The sequence below is a fragment of the Microcebus murinus genome, chromosome 14 (assembly GCF_040939455.1).
Source record: "Microcebus murinus isolate Inina chromosome 14, M.murinus_Inina_mat1.0, whole genome shotgun sequence".
NCBI lineage: Eukaryota > Metazoa > Chordata > Mammalia > Primates > Cheirogaleidae > Microcebus > Microcebus murinus.
The window spans coordinates 49,567,255-49,586,813 of NC_134117.1; the positions used below are offsets into that span (position 1 = coordinate 49,567,255).

Genomic DNA, 19,559 nt, shown 5'->3' on the forward strand with positions numbered 1-19,559 from the left:
ATCATGTGATGATGTAACATTAGTGGTGGGGATAACCTCTTGCTGATGATCTATTCTCATGTTCCAGGTAAATAGTTTTATAGTTTGCAGTGCATCCTAAGGGGAGTGAGGCAGAAAGCCTCATTCCTCATCAATACTTAATAGGAGATGAGTAACTGTCTCATGGTAGCCTCCTGGGCATATAAGTAGTAGAGTGGGAAATGGTCATGTAACTCTCTTCAAAGGCCTCTGATGCCCTCTTGTTCCAGGAGGATGCCAGAGCATTCTGTCAAGACTTAGATCAGCTGCAGTTAAGCTTTGCCCAAAGCTTAGTAGTAGGAATGGAAATGTGCAAGGTAGATGCTTATCATATGCCTCAGAAATCCCTGAACTGGGATTAGAAACACCTTCTTAGATAGTAAAAACTTATGTTCACACAAAAATTTGTACATAAGTGTTTATAGTGGCTCTATCATAATCATACAAATTCGAAACAATCCAAATGTCTTTCAACAAGTGGATGACAAATTGTGGTTTATGTGGTCCAATACCATACCATTCAGCTATAAAAAGGAAAGAACTATTGTTATGTTCAACAAGTTAGATGAAACCCCTGTGTTGTGAATTTCAGATTTGTGTTTTATCTGGGATTTCTTCAGTTTTTAAAAATTTATTCTTACATATTCTTTTTTTATTGTTATAAAATACACATAATACAAAATTTATCATTCAGATCATTTTTAAATGTACAATTCAGTGGCATTAAGTACGTTCACACTGTTGTGTAACTATTGTCACCATCCATCTACAGAACTTTTTCATCTTCCCAAACTGAAACTCTATGCTCGCTAAGCAATAACTCACCATTTTTCCCTTCCACCAGTCCCTGGTAATCACTGTTCCACTTTCTATTTATATGAATTTAACTATTCTAAGTACTTCATATCAGTGGAATTGGATAATGTTTGCCCTTTTGTGTCTGGCTTATTTCACCTAGCATAATGTTTTTGATGTTTATCAATATTGTAGCATATGTCAAAATTTCATTTCTTTTTAAAGGATGGATAATATTCCATTGTATGTATATACCACAATTTGTTTATCCATGAAGGACATTTGGGTTGTTTCAATCTTTTGGATATTATAAGTAATGCTGCTCTGAACACTGATGCACAAATATCTGTTCCTATCTGTGCTTTAAAATCTTTAGCATATATAGATTGAAGTGAAATTTCTGGGTGATATGGTAATAAATGTTGTTTTCCACAGTGGCTGTACAATTTTACATTCCTACCAGCAATGCATAAGAATTCCAATTTCTCTACATCCTTACCAACACTTACTACTTTCTGAGACTTTTTTTTTTAAACATTTGAAGTTATACATTGCTTAATGACGGGTACTTTCTGAGAAATGCTTTCTTAGGTAATTTTGTAATTGTGCACACATCATAGAGTATGTTTAAGCAAACCTACATATGGTATAGTCTACTACACATCTAGGCTATGTTATATAAGCCTGTTGTTCTTAGGCTGTAAACCTATACCACATGTTACTGCACTGAATACTGCAAGTACTTGTAACACAATAGTAAGTACTGTGTATCTAAACACATCTAAACATACATAAGTACAGTAAAACTATGGTATTATAATCTATGGAATCACAGTCATAAATATGGTCCATTGTTGACTGAATCATAGTCATGTAGCATGGGACTGTATTTATTTAATTTTAATTTCTTATATTTTCATTGAAGTAAAATTTTTGTTATTTCATATGTAAGTCATTTTTTATCTGGTGAATGATAGACCTAATATATTTTGCTGCCAAATGGACAGCCAACTGTCAAAATAAAATGTATTAAATATTTTTCTAAAATGATCCAAAATTCTACTTAAGTTAAATGCCTATTCCATATGAGTCTGATTGTGATTTCTCTATTATTTTCCATATATCTATATGCTTATTCTTGTGCCAATACTATCCTGTTTTAATTATTATAGCTTTTATGCTTAGTTTAATATCTGATACAAGCCTCTACTCATGTTTTTCTGTGAAATTTTCTTAAATAGTTTAATTTAATGCTGCCCTCAGGCCCAGAAGCTTGTGTTAGAATGTAAATTAAGTAGAGTAGTTGGTACACTTTTTACTTTATCTGATAGTCTTTTATCATAAACAAACCAGTGTGTTGACTTACCTTCTATATAAATGAACTAGTAAAAAATAAAATAATAAAAACGAAATAGTTCATGTAAGTTGCTGATAGGTGAATCACACTTGAGTAATATTGGGTTGTTTTTTTTTTTTCTTTTTTTAACCATCTTTCTATGGAGCATAAGTTCCTATTCATGCATTTTCTCTCCAGTGTTTCTGTTGACTTCTTCACTTTTCCCAGGCTTAAAGTTCATGCAGAGACTGAGAATTAGGACTTTCTTGAGGGTTTAGGCAGCATATAATCCCATGTAAAATCTCTGGTATCATTTCTCAATAACTAGTTGAAATTTTGTCTTCTTTCTGAGTAGAGAAAAAACTCCTCTGAAATGAAACTCTGCATTCTTTCCTGCTTTATTATTTATAGTATAAACTCTGGCTCCTTGGAACTTACAAATTTTTTTTTCCTTTCAAGAAAGTTCACTTCTTAAAATAAAGCTTTGGTTTCTAGACTACTGTTATGGTTGTAGGCTTGAAACATTTTTCTTTGTGGATTTTACATTCCTTAAGTTATCCTCAGCCTTTCAGGAAAAAAAAAAATGTGTTCAGCATTGGAGTCTGTTGTGAGCTGTACTTATGGTCGAAGTGATGAAGAGGGAGAAGTATTTTAGTAGCATGAAGAAACAATCTAGTAAAAATTGGTCATCAGAGGAGCCTGAGGCCAAGATAAGGAGCAAGAGAATACAATCACAAACTAGACATGCTTGTGGGACATGTGCATTTTCCCAAGAGTGTCTGATAAAGACCACACACTTTACACTCATGACAGATGGGTCATGGACAGTCAGACCATAATAGATGAGTCTTAATGGGAAGGGTGACTCCTGAGGGCAAAGAAGTTATAGATATTCAGATTGCATATGTATACCAGAACCTTATACATAGCATATTGTTTTAAAATAGTCCATTTATTCATGATGATTATAAATTGCATAATAAAAAGAAATGAAAAAGGGATGGGAAGTATGTTGCTAAGTGATTAGGTTGTACGTTTTCTATGAAATTAATAACTGAAGAATAGAGGACTAAAGCAGTCCAGGATGCATCCCTGCCTTTTAGGCAATGCATCAGGAGGACCCTTGGCAGGACCAATCTAATGTCTCAGTATTTCACGTGTAAAGCTTGTTTCCAACTGGATTTCATCTCTTATAATCAGCTCTAATAGTTTAAGAGTACTACAAACATTTCCCCATTTCAAAGAGTATTCTTCCTTTCCTTCCAGTACTGAGATAATGTTCTTCTGTGTCTCTAATTATTACTCCCAGAAAAAAGTTAATTTTATTTATCATACTTTCCCTCCACATGGATAGTCTCTCAAACCCTCAAAACTGTACTTTTAAAAAGAGTAGAAACGGGGCAAACTGGTTTCACATGCCATTTATCTATCAGCAGGAAAGGCCTTAAATAAAGTTAGGGGGATGTGGCGAGCATTGTGGAGAGGAAGGGCATACCTCTAACCCTTCTTAAGGAGAGGCAAAGATATAAAATGTAACCAAAATGTGAAAAAACAAAACAAAACAAAAAAAAAACTTTTATCGGGTGGTGGGCAGGTGGGAGGGAGGAGGAGGGGATGGGTGTAACTTACATAATAAGTGTCATGCGTACCACCTGGAGGATGGACATGCTTGAAGCTCTGACACAGCAGTGGGGGGAGGGGGATGGCAAGGGCAATATATGTAACCTTAATAATATTTGTACCCCCATAATATGATGAAATAAAAAGGAAAAAATAAATAAGGTTAGGGGGAAAGACTGGGTCCAATATCCTATTATATAATTTTCTATAAGATCCATTTTGCTCTTTCTTGGTAACACAAATTACTTGGAATATTTAACTTTATGTATATGTATGAATCACTATTACATTTTTTTTAGTGTATAAAATTTCCTATTTTCTCTCCCTTATTTGTATCATTGTAATCATAATCTCATTAGTTTGCCTATATGCTTCTGTTCCTTCGCTTTCTTCCTATTCTATTACTACCATCCTTTCCTCTGTTTCTTATTTTATCATAGGAACATAGTTCAATACTAAGTCATCATTTGGCCAACACTGATATTAAAAATAGTAAGAGCCAACATTTACTGAGGGCTTATTATGTACTAGCACTTGTATTAAGCATCTTACAATCTTACATTAACTAATTTCATTCTCGCAACAATCCTATAATATAGATACTAATAGTATCTTTCCTTTATGAGGAAACTGAGACTAAATGGCTGAGTAGTTTCATGAAGATCCTCAGTAACTTGAGATGGAAAAGTGAGGATAGGAACTGTCTGAGTACAGAGTTACCAGTGCCATTAGAAATTGAAATTATCCTTTGTACTTAAAAGCAACATCCATCTCCTATAAACTTTTTTCTTTTTCAAAATGTTTTCAAGAATGATTTTCTAGAATTAAAGTTCAAAATAAAATAATCCATTTACTTTCTGGGAAGAGGAATGAAGACAAGGCAATTCTTTTTATTAAATTGTTATTTTCTATTGAAGTTCTTCTAGCATTGGTATTCATATATCTTCTTTTCTGCATTGCTGTGACTTCTAAATGATATAGTTAAAATGCTTCTTTCGAATTGAAAAACTTTCCAAATAGTACACTTCAGGCAAAGATGTAGGTAGATGAACATGCAGAAAAACTTATGCCCAAAACTCCATGAAAATGACCATGAAAATATTAGCAATATATGAAAAATCATTTCCACTATTATGGTACACTATGAAAGTTATGTGAAACATGTATAATACATAATCTGGAAATAAATAACTCCCTATACTGATGAGAGAGGAGTTCAGGTAAATAACTCCTTCCTTGTTGCAGTCTGGGAAAAAATAAGTCCAATCAATTTAGGCTTTGGAAGTGCTTAAAGTAAGAACTTGGAATGATGTTCTGGAAGAAAAAGAAACTATGTGGTCTTAACAAAGGAGCAATGACTTCCCAAGTTTTCACAAATCAGCATGAGGAAGAAACAAGTTTCAATCATAGTAGGTAGGAAGAATGTATATTTAATATCCTAGGCACACAGGACTTCTCAGGTTCCACATACAAAGTATATTCTTAGCATTTGTTGAAAAATTACTTAGTATTTTTTATTAAATGACCTTATGGCCAGGTGTGATGGCTCACGCCTATAATCCTAGCACTCTGGGAGGCCAAGGCGGGTGGATTGTTCAAGGTCAGGAGTTCGAAACCAGCCTGAGCAAGAGCCCTGTCTCTATTATAAATAGAAAGAAATTAATTGGCCAACTTAGCCGGGCATGGTGGCACATGCCTGTAGTCCCAGCTACTCAGGAGGCTGAGGCAGGAGGATTGCTTGAACCCAGGAGTTTGAGGTTGCTGTGAGCTAGGCTGATGCCACAGCACTCACTCTAGCTTGGGCAACAAAAGCGAGACTCTGTCTCAAAAAAAAAAAAGACCTTATTAGTGTCTCTATTTTGGATACTCCCAGGAGTTATAAGAAAGGAAAAGTAATTAGGCAAGATTCCATAAAATAAATCCTTGTGAAATTATAACTTTTGTTTCAATTTTCCAATGAACATGTATTATTTTATAATGGGGAAATTCAACTAAAATTATTTCCAAGATGTTCATGATAAGAAGTCTAAATTTCCACACTAAAGAATCCATATGCATTTCTTATTCAGCATCTACTTTTCCTCCTGCAGGGTTTAGTGCTATTAGTCCAATTCATTCTTTTTCTACAATGTTGTCACTCACACTTGTTTCTCTCTGTGAGCTTTTATTCCCCTGATATAGTTGCTATTTCCTCCACAGGGAGCAAGTATATCACAGGCAATTGAATAATCAGAATTTTCCTCTTAAACTTAGGAAAATAAGATCCTTAAACTGGAATTAACAATGTGTCTCTTGTAGGCTAATAGGAATGGAGAATTTTTGGAAGTCATCTAGCCTTATTAAAAAAAAAAAAAACTCAACTTTTAAATATAGTCTATTCAACTAGATTCAAAATATGGACTCATAATAGAGTAATACTGATTTTCTTCCTTGATTCCATATGATAACTAATATTGACAATGAGGGAAATAGGGCACAGGCATGGACAAATGGTAGCAGAATTTCAGAAATGAGAAACATTGCTTAATGATTTAAATAGTTTTCAGAACTACAGCTTACCACAAATAAATTGAGTATCAGGAGTTAACAATATGTCCCAGGAGGTACACAATAAAAATAAACCATACAGAGGACATATTATATGACAACACATTTTAAGATTTAGTGGGATAGTGACTGAACATCAAATCTAATGAGTGGTATACTATGAGAACTTCCTTTTGGGAAATCACTGAGTTCTTAAAAGGGGAGAAAACATCTTTGGAAACTTGTCGTTAGTGGTAAAAATTTCAAATATTTGAATAAGTATTGAGACTTAAGATCATCTTTGATATGAAAAAATATATTTTGGATTATTCTTTTTGAAATTCCCCAGGACGTTGGCCCATGCCATAAAAAATTCTATGTCAAATTAGAAAGTCTCAGTAGGACAGATCATAGTGAGAATCCGATTAAGACCAGCACTGAAGCAGGTTCTTCAATCTTACTGTTCATGAGGGCAAATTTTTTCTTCCTGGCTTCTGCAATGCTGAGCCAACTTAGTTTCCACAAGGTCAAATCTAATTCCACTGATCTACTTGTTGAGAAGCAGGCTCAGGGAGCATATTCTATGCATTCTAGACTGATCTGATTAATGACCCTGGTGATCCGAGGTCTCCTGACTGGCAAATATGACATCAAATGGACATTCAGAACACCATCAGATATCAATGTGATTCCCAACCAGAATTTTGTTCTATCTGTACATTGTACAAGAAATTATCTGATGGGAATATCATAGAATTGTGAGGTTTTAGAGCTGAGGGGAGTATTAGAAATCATAGAGTTTGACCCATGTATGTTATAAATGTGACCACAATTTATTGAATAGAGATAGTACAATCAGATAAGATATCTACATATATCTACATGCCCTTTGTGATTGTTAATTTTTTTTGTGTAAGATTGGCTATGCCACAGTATCCAGATGTTTGGTAAAACATGTCTGGATGTTGCTGTGAAGTTATTTTTTAAATAAAGTTAACCCTTAAATCAGTTAACCCTTAAATCTGCTTTACTCAAAGACTTGAGTAAAGCAGATAGACCTCCATAATGTGGGTGAGCCTCATCCAATTAATCAAAGGTCTTAATAAAAAGATTGACATGCATGAGGAGAGAGAATTCTGCCAGAATACTGCCTTCATGCTGAAGCTGCAACATCAACTCTTCCCTGGATCTCCAGCCTGTTGGTCTACCCTGCATATTTTCGACTTGCCAGCATCTACAGTTGTAGGAGCCAATTCCTTAAATTTATCCCCCAATACACATATTCTATTGGTTCTGTTTCCCGGGAAAACACTAATTAATATACCCTTAATCCTGCAAGGACATCTCATCACACTAAGAGTCATCTCAAGTCCCTAGCATGACCTATAAATTCTTCATGATCTGACTGCTGGAGACCCCTGTGACCTCATGTACTACCTTTTTTCCCGTCACTCACTGTGCCTAGCTACTGACCTTCATCTGAGTCAATTTTTATCTTGAGCCTTTGCATTTAATCCTCACGTGTGGAATTTTCTTCCCCAACAAGAGTACAGTCCTTCATTTCACACAGGTCTCTGTTCAACTATCATCCTCACTAGCCTCACTAGTCAAAGTGGGATTCATGAAGTAGTAGCATCAGCATGATCCAGGAGCTTATTAGAAATGAAGAATCACAGGTCTTATCCTAGACCAAGTGAATCACCATCTATATTTTGGTAATATTCCCAGGTGATTCCAGTGTATATTAATGTTTGGAAAGCATGAATGTAAGTTTCACCTCCCATTGTTCTTTGGCCCTTTGCCTGTTTCTTTTTCATTGCATGTATTACTAACTGACATTATATTATATATTTGTTTACCAGTTGACTGTTTCCCCCATCATATTATAAGTCTCAAAAAGGGAAGGACTCTAATCTCAAGACTTGAGTCTAACCTGGCATACATAGGCACTCAACAGATATTTTTACCAACTGAATGAATAAATGGCAAACTTAGTAGAATCTTCTTCATTGGGCTTTATATGTCTGGAGCATTCTTCATCAACTCTATGATCTTTAACTCCTACTTATTAATTAGGTCTTAGCCAAAGCAGTGTTTCTTTTGGGAAAGTCTTTCTTAGTCCATTTAGTATTGATGAATTCTTTGGTGTATATTCATGCACTGATTCATTAGAGCTCTTATAATGCTATTATACATAGTAGGTCTTCCAAAAGGAATCAGTGGGTATGGAGCCAGGCATGGTGGCTCACATCTGTAATCCCCGCTACTCAGGAGACAGAGGCAGAGAATAGCTTCAGCTCAGGAGTTTGAGACCAGCCTAGGCATAGGAAGATTCCATCTTAATAAAAATAAAAAAATATTAAAATAAAAAGAGAATTAATGAGTGAATGAAGGCAAGCTGGTTGTAATAGATATTTCTTGACTTACCACTCAAAATCCTCTACTTGCTTCCTTTTAGGCAAACACTGACTAATTTTTGTACAGATATCCAGTATCTTCAAATATGCCATGTTCTTCTAACTCTGTTCCTTACCCACTCTCAGGGTGTATGACCTGACTTTTCCAAGAAAAAATAATGGTGGTTCCATTTTCTTTGCCAATGATTGATTCAAGAATGGGTTCCACAGTTCTCATTAAGGAGACATGAAACCAAACCCAGGATCTTTGACAGGGACATAAGGCAACTCTTTTCTTTCTTTGTCATGTAGGTGTGAGATACTATTGCTATTATGCTATTAATAATAGCTAGGAGATGAAGCCAACCTACATAAAAGAGTTTAGAGAAGACAACAGCAAAAAGTGGAGTCAAAACCTGGATTTTCCTACCCTTGGACATTTTATCATTGTCTAAGTGAAATCAGAATTGAGCTACTTGAACCTGGAGGCATCATTTTAGGTTAGCGATGTGAGTGTAAACTTATATACTGCCACCATAGTGGTTGAAAAATAAAAGTGATATGAGTCTTTATTAATGTATATTTTCTTTTTCTTCCCCAACTAGAACTTCCCATAGTAGTAGGAGGGTCTTCTATAGTGTAATAGTAAGTAGTTGACTCTTGCATTTATAAAATTTGTTACTACACATTAATCAATAAACATGTATAATAGTGTAACTATTATGCTATAAATGAGAGAATAGTCATTTTAACTTTAAAGTACAAATCAAGAAATTCCTATTTGTTTTTAACAGTCTGAAGAAGCATTTCTAGGTAACTCTAGGTAAATTAAATTCTTCAAAAAAAAAATATAACCAGTACAAATGTTGAAATATTCAAGACCCATGGTGTCAGAACTGCCAAAAGAAATGGAAATTAATTGGGATGTATTTCAAAAAGACAGTATACAGAGAGATCATACCCATTGATTGTCCAACTGACTAAATTGTTGCAAGATTCTGTGCAGAGACAGTACACACAAGATGGAATATTTTAAAAAGTAGCATGTTTCCTGAACTTCATATTAGTGTCATTTAAATAGATTTTTATGAAATGCTTGATATTTAAATTGATTTTAAATTTAAAAGGAAGGGGTAGGGGAAATGGGCAGATGTTTGTCAAAATGTACAAAGTTTCATTTAGGCAGGACAAAGAAGTTCTGGAGATCTAATGCACAACATGGTGACTATAATTAATAATACTGCACTGTATACTTCAGATTTGCTAAGGGAGTTGATCTTAAATGTTTTCACAATAAAAAATAACTATATGAGGTGATGAATATCTTAATTAGCTTGACTGTGGTAATCATCTCACAATGATATATCGAAACTGCAAATATATGCAATTTATATTGGTCAAGTATACCTTAATAAAACTTTGAAAATAAATAATAAGAAGCACTTACAATGCCACCATCCAGAAATAATCATAGTTGAGTGTTTTGGTATATTTCCTTCTAATAGTTTCTCATGCATATTTTGTGTTTTAAAATATAAATTTACCACCATTTATTTAATGTTCCCATATTTTGGGATGTATAAGTTGTTTACCTACTGTAAATAGTGCCATGATGAATATCCTGTACATAAAATATTCTTTGTTTATTATTTATTTTTGCTTACTTATTTATGTTTTAGAGACAAGGTTACCTATGCTAGCGCTCTGTCACCCAGGCTGGAGTACAGTGCTGAAGCCATGGCTCACAGTGACCTTGAACTCCTGGTCTTAAGTGATCCTCCCACCCCAGCTTCTCAAGTAGCACACAATGGGCACACAATCACCATGCCCAGCAATTAAAAAAAAAATTTTTTGTAGACATGGGGTCTTGCTGTATTTCCCAGGCTGGTCTTAAACTCCTAGGCTCAAATGGTCCTCTGGCCTCAGCTCCCCAAAGTGCCAGAATTATAGGTGTGAGCCACCACACAATGCCAAAAATTTTAAAAATAAATAAAACAATGAAAATATAAATAAAAGGAGAGTGAATGAAAACCTAAATCCAACGGGCAAATGAATGGTGACATTCATTCAATAAATACTTATTAAATATTGAGTTTATGCCAGATATTGTACTATAAAAGGGAATACAATAATGAACAAAACCAGAAACAGTCCTTCACATTATGGGGCTCACACATCAGAAGAGAAAAAAAAAAAAAAACAACACGAAATAATAACACCAAAATATGTTTGTAAAGTATGAAGGAAAAAATTCTGGAAACTATGTAATCATATATCAAGGGATCTTCAATCAGTGCAGAATATTTGGAAAACTTGAGATCTAAAAGATGAGCAGATGTTACAAGGAGGTGGGAGAGGGGATATTTGAGACAAAGAGTAGAAATCAAAGTAGAGTAGAGAGCAAAGATCATAAGGTAGGAGAATTCATGGAGTCTTGTGGAAGTAAAAGGATTTTTTAGTTGGAACCCAGAGAACAAACGTGAAAGTGGCATAAGAAAACAATGGAAATATAGTAGGAAATCAGGTCTTGAAACTCATTGTGAGTTATATTAAATTTTTTATTTACCCTACAAGCAACAGTAAGTTATTCAATGATAAGCAGAGGGTGCAAAGGGTACATAAGATGGATGAGACTTAGGTCTGTTTCTGAGAAAAACTCTGCATTAGAGACATTGAAATACCAGTGGACAAAAATGAATGTAGATATGCCAGTTTGGGGCTATTATTATGATTAAGGTGAGGGCTAACAAAAGATTTAACTAGGATGATAGTGAAAAGAGAAGTGAACATGTTAATGGTATTGAGAGATATTTAAGAAGTAGAATCAATAAGGTCTGGTTATGAGTTTGAAAGCAGGGTAGCACTGAAGAGAAGTAATGAAGGCAGAAATCAGACCGAATTGAAAAAAATGAGGAAGAGGGTAAGATATGAGGATATCTTTTCTTCTGATTAGTTTGACTATAAACAAATGGAGAAAGAGAATGAGGTAGCTTACAGCTAATGGAATTTTTGTTTGAGAGAGACTTGTACATGTTTAAATTACTTTGGCAGTAATCCACTTTAAGTAGTAAAACCACATGAAACATAAAAATATAATTAATAAAATAAGAATCTTGAGAAGATAAGAAGGAACAGTTTCAGAATAATTTTGGAGGTATTGGCTTTGGATAGGAGGAACAGCAATTCCTCTGCTAGAACTGGAAGAATGCAAAGTATAAGTGCTAAGGGTGTAGATTTGATAGAGATATCATTGCTTGTTGTGTTTTTGTTTTGTTTTGTTTTATTTTGTTTTGTTCTGTAAAGCAGGAGGCAAGGTCATCTTCTAAACTTGAATGGGGATTGCAAAAGTAAAAAGTTTGATGACAGTGGAGAAGACTTGAAATTGTAATTGCAAGCATTCAGATATCAGGATAGATGGTAAAACTCTGCAGGATTTGTAGACACTATTAAGGGTCCAAATGAGATTAATAAGCATTAGTTTATCGTGATGTCAATCTGCCCTATTGTGTTGTTTGGGTTTTTTTTAGTTTTTTTTTTTTTTTCTAGCAACTCTCAGCCACTTGGTTCTAGACATAGAAAAAGTGGGTATTTAGAATCATCCAAGGCTGGAAATATTTGGTAGACAGAAGTGGGAAGAAAGCCAGGAGAGCCTAAAATCATGCAATATGAGGTAGGTGAGAGAGCAAGAAATGTAATGACTCAGTAGGCTCAGTGCAAAAAGGATGTGGAAACAAGCATTGGACATTTGGTAATTACAATGCTATTAAATCTCTTGAAAAGAATAGTTTGCATGAGGTAAAGAAAAATATCTGAGGAACTAAAGACTGAGCAAGACAATTTCAAGAAGACTGATACTGAAAGAAAGGAGGGAGAATTGCTTGCCATCATCTTAAGTTTTACTAACTTAAAATAGATTATTTTCCATTCTTCTATCTTAACCCTTATGGATCCAGCAAATAGCTAATAATGATAAACTCTGGAGCAGAAATGGGATTGGAAATTTGAAAGAGCCCCATCGTTTATTGTTCATGGTTCTCTATTCCTTGAAAATTTTTATTAAAAAAAGTAGTTTTATAAGTATAAAGGCAATTAAAAATTCTCATTTTTTTCTAGTATCTTGATGCTTTATTTATAGTATTACTAAATCTCCCTCTTTCATAGTTTTAACAATGAATCATAAAGAATATAGCTAGAGTAGGCATGCCTTCAACTATCTTAGGACTATTAGGATTTCTCTATTACTTTGATTTAATTTTTTCAAAAGTTCTTCAGCATATTGGGATGTTTTGTCTGCTTTTTACCATGGATAACATATTCCAAAATCCTTTTCCAAGCTGATTCTTCACTAATTTTCCATGTGGTTATGAGCATTTTTGGGGGGGTTTTGTTTTATATCAACAGTTTCTACATCAACAAGTCCAATACAGCTTTAGATTTCACTGCTGAATGTTCCTCAGTTGTCTTTAACACTGATTTTGAATACATTAAAAGTATTTATTGTAATTTAATTAGCATATATTTACATACTGACATCACATATAAATGTTTGATCCACTGTATGTTTGTTCTGAAAATGCTCCAACTTAGACATGGTCAGAGCATATTTCTAATTTTTAGATGTTTTTATTGTTGTTTAAATATTTATTCAGTCCTAGAAGATGAGTAAAATACTTTCTCATACTGTCCTCATACTGATTATACTTGGCGTTGCTTTCTATCTGACTCAAACAAAAAAGCATAACTTACAAATATATATTGGTATTGGTTACTGCAAATGTTCATATGCTTATTTTGAATATATTACAAATCTTTCATGAGTTGAGTTTTTGTTTCTTGCTCAATTTCACACAGACATATGTAAAAGTATAATAAGCATTTGCTATTTAGTTCATTATGCACAAAAGAGCAGATTGTTTAGTATTTTAAAAGTATCCTCTATGGGCTTTTAACCAATCATTCAGTCACATGAGAAAAGCTAAAGAAAGAATAAGATGCTAGCCTATATACACATCATGGAAGCTTGAATGTAGCCACATAATTTGGCAGAAGGAAGGGTGCTTTTATTTTAGTGAACAGAACAAAATGAGATGAATTTAGATTTTTTTTAGGAGAGCAAAGTGTGATTTACACAGGAAGATTCATCTAGTCCAGGTTTCTTGAGATTTGGGCAGTGTGTTCTATAGCAGAAACATATCCCCTGTAGACTCTGGAACATTCTGTATTATCTTATCGTATAACAGATGACCAGCCATATGGTGAAGGGGAAGGAAAATCAGGGAGATAAGAGTCTGCTGTACCAGTGGATGCATGAATGAGAAAACAAAGGTTAAAACTATATTTGGGAACTGTGGCTGATTTTCCCATTTTATTTTAGAGTTTGTTTTTTCTTTGGTGGCACTTCTTGGTATATGCAAATATATTTAAAAAATCATATTTATATACAAAATGTTCTCATAAAAATAGATTTTTAAAGTCCTCTTTACAGTAACATAATTGAGATACAGCCTCAGGATCTATTATAGTTTAATATAATTCAGATAATTCAGATATGTTCTGAATTATAAAAATTAACTATAAAAACTCAAGAAAGTCTAGTTTTCTATAGACATTATAAAATATTTTGAAATATTTGTATGAAATAGCCTAATTCTCCCAGTAGGCAAGCTCCTACTGGTAGTAGTTTCGGATATTATTTTAGGAATCTGCAGTAATTCTTTCAAAACACAAAAATACAGTGTAGTAGTAACTTCTCTAATTTTACCTCAGCTGCTTAAAGTCAAACCAACTTAAACAATATATCATTTAATGTTATGCAGATATTCATACAGCCTAAGAGATATAGAAATTTTATAATATGACAGCAGTAGAAAAGAGATCTGACACTTGCCTCCCGATTTGCAAACTGCTTCTCCATTTTTTGTGTGTTTGGCTATTTATTTAATTGATGCATATTAATTGTAGATATTTTGGAGTACAGTGTGATGTTTTGATACATGTGCACATTGTGTAATAATCAAATCAGGATAGTTAGCATATCTATCATTTCATAAATTTACCTTTTTGTGGTGAGAAAATGAAAAATTGTCTCTTCTAGCTATTAGTATTTTGAAATATACAATATTCTTAACTATAGTCACCCTTCTGTGCAATAGGAAAACAATATTCTTGCTAACTGTAACTTTGTATGCATTGGCCATCTCTCTCCATTTGCCACCCCCCACCCTACGTTCCCCAGCCTCTGGTAATCACTATTCTCTTTACTTGTATGAGGACAACTTCTTTAGATTTCACATGAGTGAAATGATGCAGTCTTTGCATTTCTGTGCCTGGCTTATTTCACTTAACATAACATCATTCAGGTTCATCTATGTTGCTGCAATTGACAAGATTTCATTCTTTTTCATGGCTGAATAGTATTTTATTGTGTAACTGTTTTCTTTATTCATTTATCTGTTGATGACACTTGGGTTGATTCCATATTTTGGCTATTTTGAATAGTGCTGCAGTAAACATTGAAGTGCAGATATCTCTTTGGCGTACTGATTTCATTTCCTTTGAATATATACTGATAGTGAGAATGCTGAATAATCAGTAGTTCTATTTTTAATTTTTTGATAAATTTCCATACTGTTTTCCATATGTACTAATTTATATTCCCACTAACGGTGAATGTGTCCCCCATCTCTGCGTCCATGCCAGCATTTTTTTTTTTTGTCTTTTGATAATAGCCATTCTGAGGTGAAATGATATCCCACTGTGGTTTTTATTTATATTTCCCTGAGGATTAGTGACGTTGAGCATTTTTTCATATACCTCTTGGCCATTTGAATGTCTTCTTCTGAGAAATGTCTGTTCAAATGCCCACTTTTAATTGGATTATTTGGTTTTTGTTTGTTTGCCTTGGCTCCTTTATTGAAAATCAGTTAATTGTAAATGCATGGGTTTATTTCTGGGATGCACGGGTTTATTTCTGGGCCCTGAATATCATTCCATTTTCCTATGTGTGTTTTTATGTCAATGCAATGTTGTTTTGATTACTATAGCTTTGTAGTCTATTTTGAAGTAAAGGAGTATAATATTTCCATATTTATTCTTTTGCTGAAAATTACTTTAACCCTTCTGTGTCTTTTGTCATTCCATATGAATTTTAGGATCTTTTTCTATTTCTGTGAAGGAATGTCATTGGTATTAATATTTTGATAGAGGTTACATTGACTATGTAAGATCACATTTGGGTAATATGAACATTTTAACAATGTTAATTCTTCCAAGCCATGAACATTAGATGTCATTCCATTTGTTTGCGTCTCCTTAAATTTCCTTTATCAATACTCTATATTTTTCATTTTAGAGGTATTTCCCCTCCTTGGTTAAAATTATTCCTCAGTATTGTAGTTTTGTGGCTAATAAGAATGAGATTGGACTCTTGATTTCTTTTTCAGATAATTTGCTATTGGTACACAGAAACACTACCGATTTTTATATATCGATTTTGTATTCTCCAATTTTAGTGAATTCATTTATCAGTTCTAATGATTTTTTTTTTTGGTGGAGTCTGTAGGGTTTTTTAAGATCATTTCACTACAAACAAGAACAATTTGACTTCCTCCTTTCCAATATGAATGTCATTTATTTATCTTGCCTAATACACTGGCTAGGATTCCCAGTACAATGCTGAATAAGAGTGATGAAAGTGAGCATCCTCGTCACGTTTCAGATCTTAGAGGAAAAGCTTTTAACTTTTCCCCATTCAGTATGTGTTAGTTGTGGCTTTGCCATACATAACTTTTACTGTGTTGAGATATGTTCCATCTATACCTAGTTTGTTGAAAGTTATTATGAAGTCATTCTAAGTTTTATCAAATGCTTTTTCAGTATCTGTTAATATAATCATATGGTTTTTGCCCTTGACTCTGTTGTGATGTATCATGTTTATTGATTTGCATATGTTGAACCATCTTTGCATTGTTGAGACGAATCCCACTTGATCATGATGAATGATCTTTTTAATGGACTGTTGAATTTGGTTTGATAGAATTTTGTTGAGGATTTTTGCATCCATTTTCATCAGAGATTAGCCCATGATTTTCTTGTGTTGTGGTATCCTTGTCTGGTTTTGGTTTAAGAGAGGAAGAAATCCCTCCTCTTAATTTTTTTGTAATAGTTTGAAAAAATGGTATTAGTTCTTTAAATGTTTGGCAGAATTCAGCATTAAAACCATCAGTTCCTGGGCTTTTCTTTGATGAGAGATTTTTTATTAATGATTTACTCTCATTACTCATTATTGTTGTTTTTAGGTTTTCCATTTCTTCACAATTCAGTTTTGAGAGATTAAATGTGCACAGTAATTTATCAATTTCTTTTAGGTTTTCCAATTTAATGGCAAATACTTATACACCATATTCTCTTATGATCCTTTGTATTTCTTTGACATGAAATTGTAATATCTTTTTCATCTATGATTTTATTTGTGTCTTTTCTCTTTTTCCCTTAGTTTAGCTAAAAGTTTATCAATTTTATCTTTTAAAAAAACTATTTTGTTACTTTTTTGTATTTCTTTAGTCTTTATTTTGTTTAATTCTGCTCTGATATTTATTGTTTCTTTCCTTTTACTAATTTTGGGTTTATTTTGTTCTTGTTTTTCTAATTTCTTAGGTGCAATGTTATGTGGCTTATTCAACATCTTTCTACTTTTTTGAGGTAGGTTTATATTGCTATAAACTTCCCTCTTAGAACTACTTTTGGAATATCCCATAGGTTTGGTATGTTGTACTGTCACTTTTATTTGTCTCCAGAAGTTTTTAAATTTCTCTTCTAATTTCTTTATTGACCCATTGGTTGTTCAGAGCTATATTGTTTAATTTCCATGTATTTATAAATTTTCCAAGGTTTCTCCTGTTGTTAATTTCTAGTTATATACCATTGTGGGCAGAAAAGATACTTGAAATGATTTCAATCCTCTTAAAGTTGTTATGACTTCTTTTGTGACCTAACATAAGATCTATCCTGGAGAATGTCCCATGTGCTGTTGACAAGAATTTGTATTATACAGCTGTTGGATAAAATGTTTTGTAAATGTCTGTTAGGTCCATTTGGTCTAAAATACAATTCAAATCTGATGTTTCTTTGTTGATTTTCTGTCTAAAAAATCTGTCCACTTTTGAAACTGGGTTGTTGAAATCCTCTACATTTATTGTATTGCAGTCCATCATTCCATTTATAACTAATATTTTTTCTTTATATATTTAGGTGCTCCAATTTGGGGTACATATACAACTAGAGTCGTTATATCCTCTGGCTGATTAAAACCTTTACCATTATATCATTACCCTTTTATCTCTTTTTATAGTTTTTGACTTAAATTCTATTTTGTCTAAGTACAGATCCTGGTTTCTTTAGATTTCTGTGTACACAGAATATCTTTTTCCATTCTTTCACTTTGCTCTATGTGTGTTTTTATAGGTCAGGTTAGTCTCTTATAGGCAGCATGTAGTTGTGTCTTATTTTTTTTAATCCACTCAACTATTCTATATCTTTTAACAGGAGATTTAAAGCCATTTAAATTCAAGGTAATTATTAACAGGTAAGAACTTACTACTGTCATTTTGTTAACTGTTTTCTAGTAGTTTTATTAACCCTTTCTTCCATTATTCCTCTCTTCTTGTCTTCCTTTTTGGTTAAGTGATTTTTCTCTAGCAGTATGTTTTGATTCCTTGCTCTTTAGTTTTACCATAACTATTATAGGTTTTTGCTTTATGGTTACCATGAGGCTTACAAAAAACATTTTATAGCTATAACAGTTTATTTAAAACTGATAACAATTTAACTTTGATCACAAAAAAGAGAAAAAAAGAAGAGGGAAGCCCACTACTCTTTACTTCCTCTTCCATCCACACATATTTTGAAATTTTGATGTCACAATTTAAATATTTTTATATTGCATATCCCTTAATTATTGTAGTTATTTTAGTAGCATTTTAGCCTTAATACTAAAGATATAAGTGATTTACATACCACCATTATATTATTAGATTATGTAGAATTGTACTTACTTTTACCCGTGAGTTATATACATTTAGATTTTTTATTTTTATTCATTAGCCTTCTTTATTTGCATCTCCCTTTAGCATTTCTTGAGAGGCAGTTATGTAGGTGATCAATTCCCTCAGTTTTCATTAATGAAGTCTTCATTGCTGCTTCATTTCTGAAGAATAGCCTTAAAGTATTCCTGGTTGGAAGCTTTTTTCCTTCATCACTTTGAAGATATCATTCCTTTCTCTTCTGACCTATAACCTTTCTGCTGAGAAGTCTACTGTTAGGCATATTGGGGCCCTCTTATATATTATTTGCTTGTTTTCTCTTGCTGCTTTCAGGAGTTTCTCTTTGTCTTTGCTGTTTGACAGTTGGATTATAATATGTCATGGGGTAGTCTTATTTAAATGGAATTTGATTTGAGACATTTTAACTTCTTGTACCTAGTTATTTATATCTTTTTCCAAGCTTGGAAAGTTTTATTATTTCTTTAAATAGTTTTTTTTATCCTTTCCTCTTTTTCTACTCTCCTGAACATCATGATTTATACATTTGCTTTTTTTATGTTATCACTTAAATCACATATGTTTTCTTCATTTTTCATTCTTTCTCTGAGTGTATATTTTCAATTGACCTATCTTAGAGTTCATATGCTTTTTCTTCTGCTTGATCAATACTGCTGTTGATGCCCTTTATTGCAATTTTTATTTTGTTCATTGCATTTTTCAGATCCAGGATTTTTGATATTTTTATTTGAATCTGATAAATCTGATAAGTTGTTGATTTATTTTTCTGTATTTTATTGAAGTTCACTGAACTTCCCTAAAACAGCTATT

The 19,559-nt window shown here is 33.1% G+C and overlaps 1 protein-coding gene across 2 annotated transcripts in view; it reads right to left on the minus strand.

The window, feature by feature from the left end:
• The window catches only part of CTNNA3 (catenin alpha 3), a 1,492,617-nt gene that overhangs the window by 453,419 nt on the left and 1,019,639 nt on the right, over positions 1-19,559 (minus strand). The window lies entirely within an intron of this gene.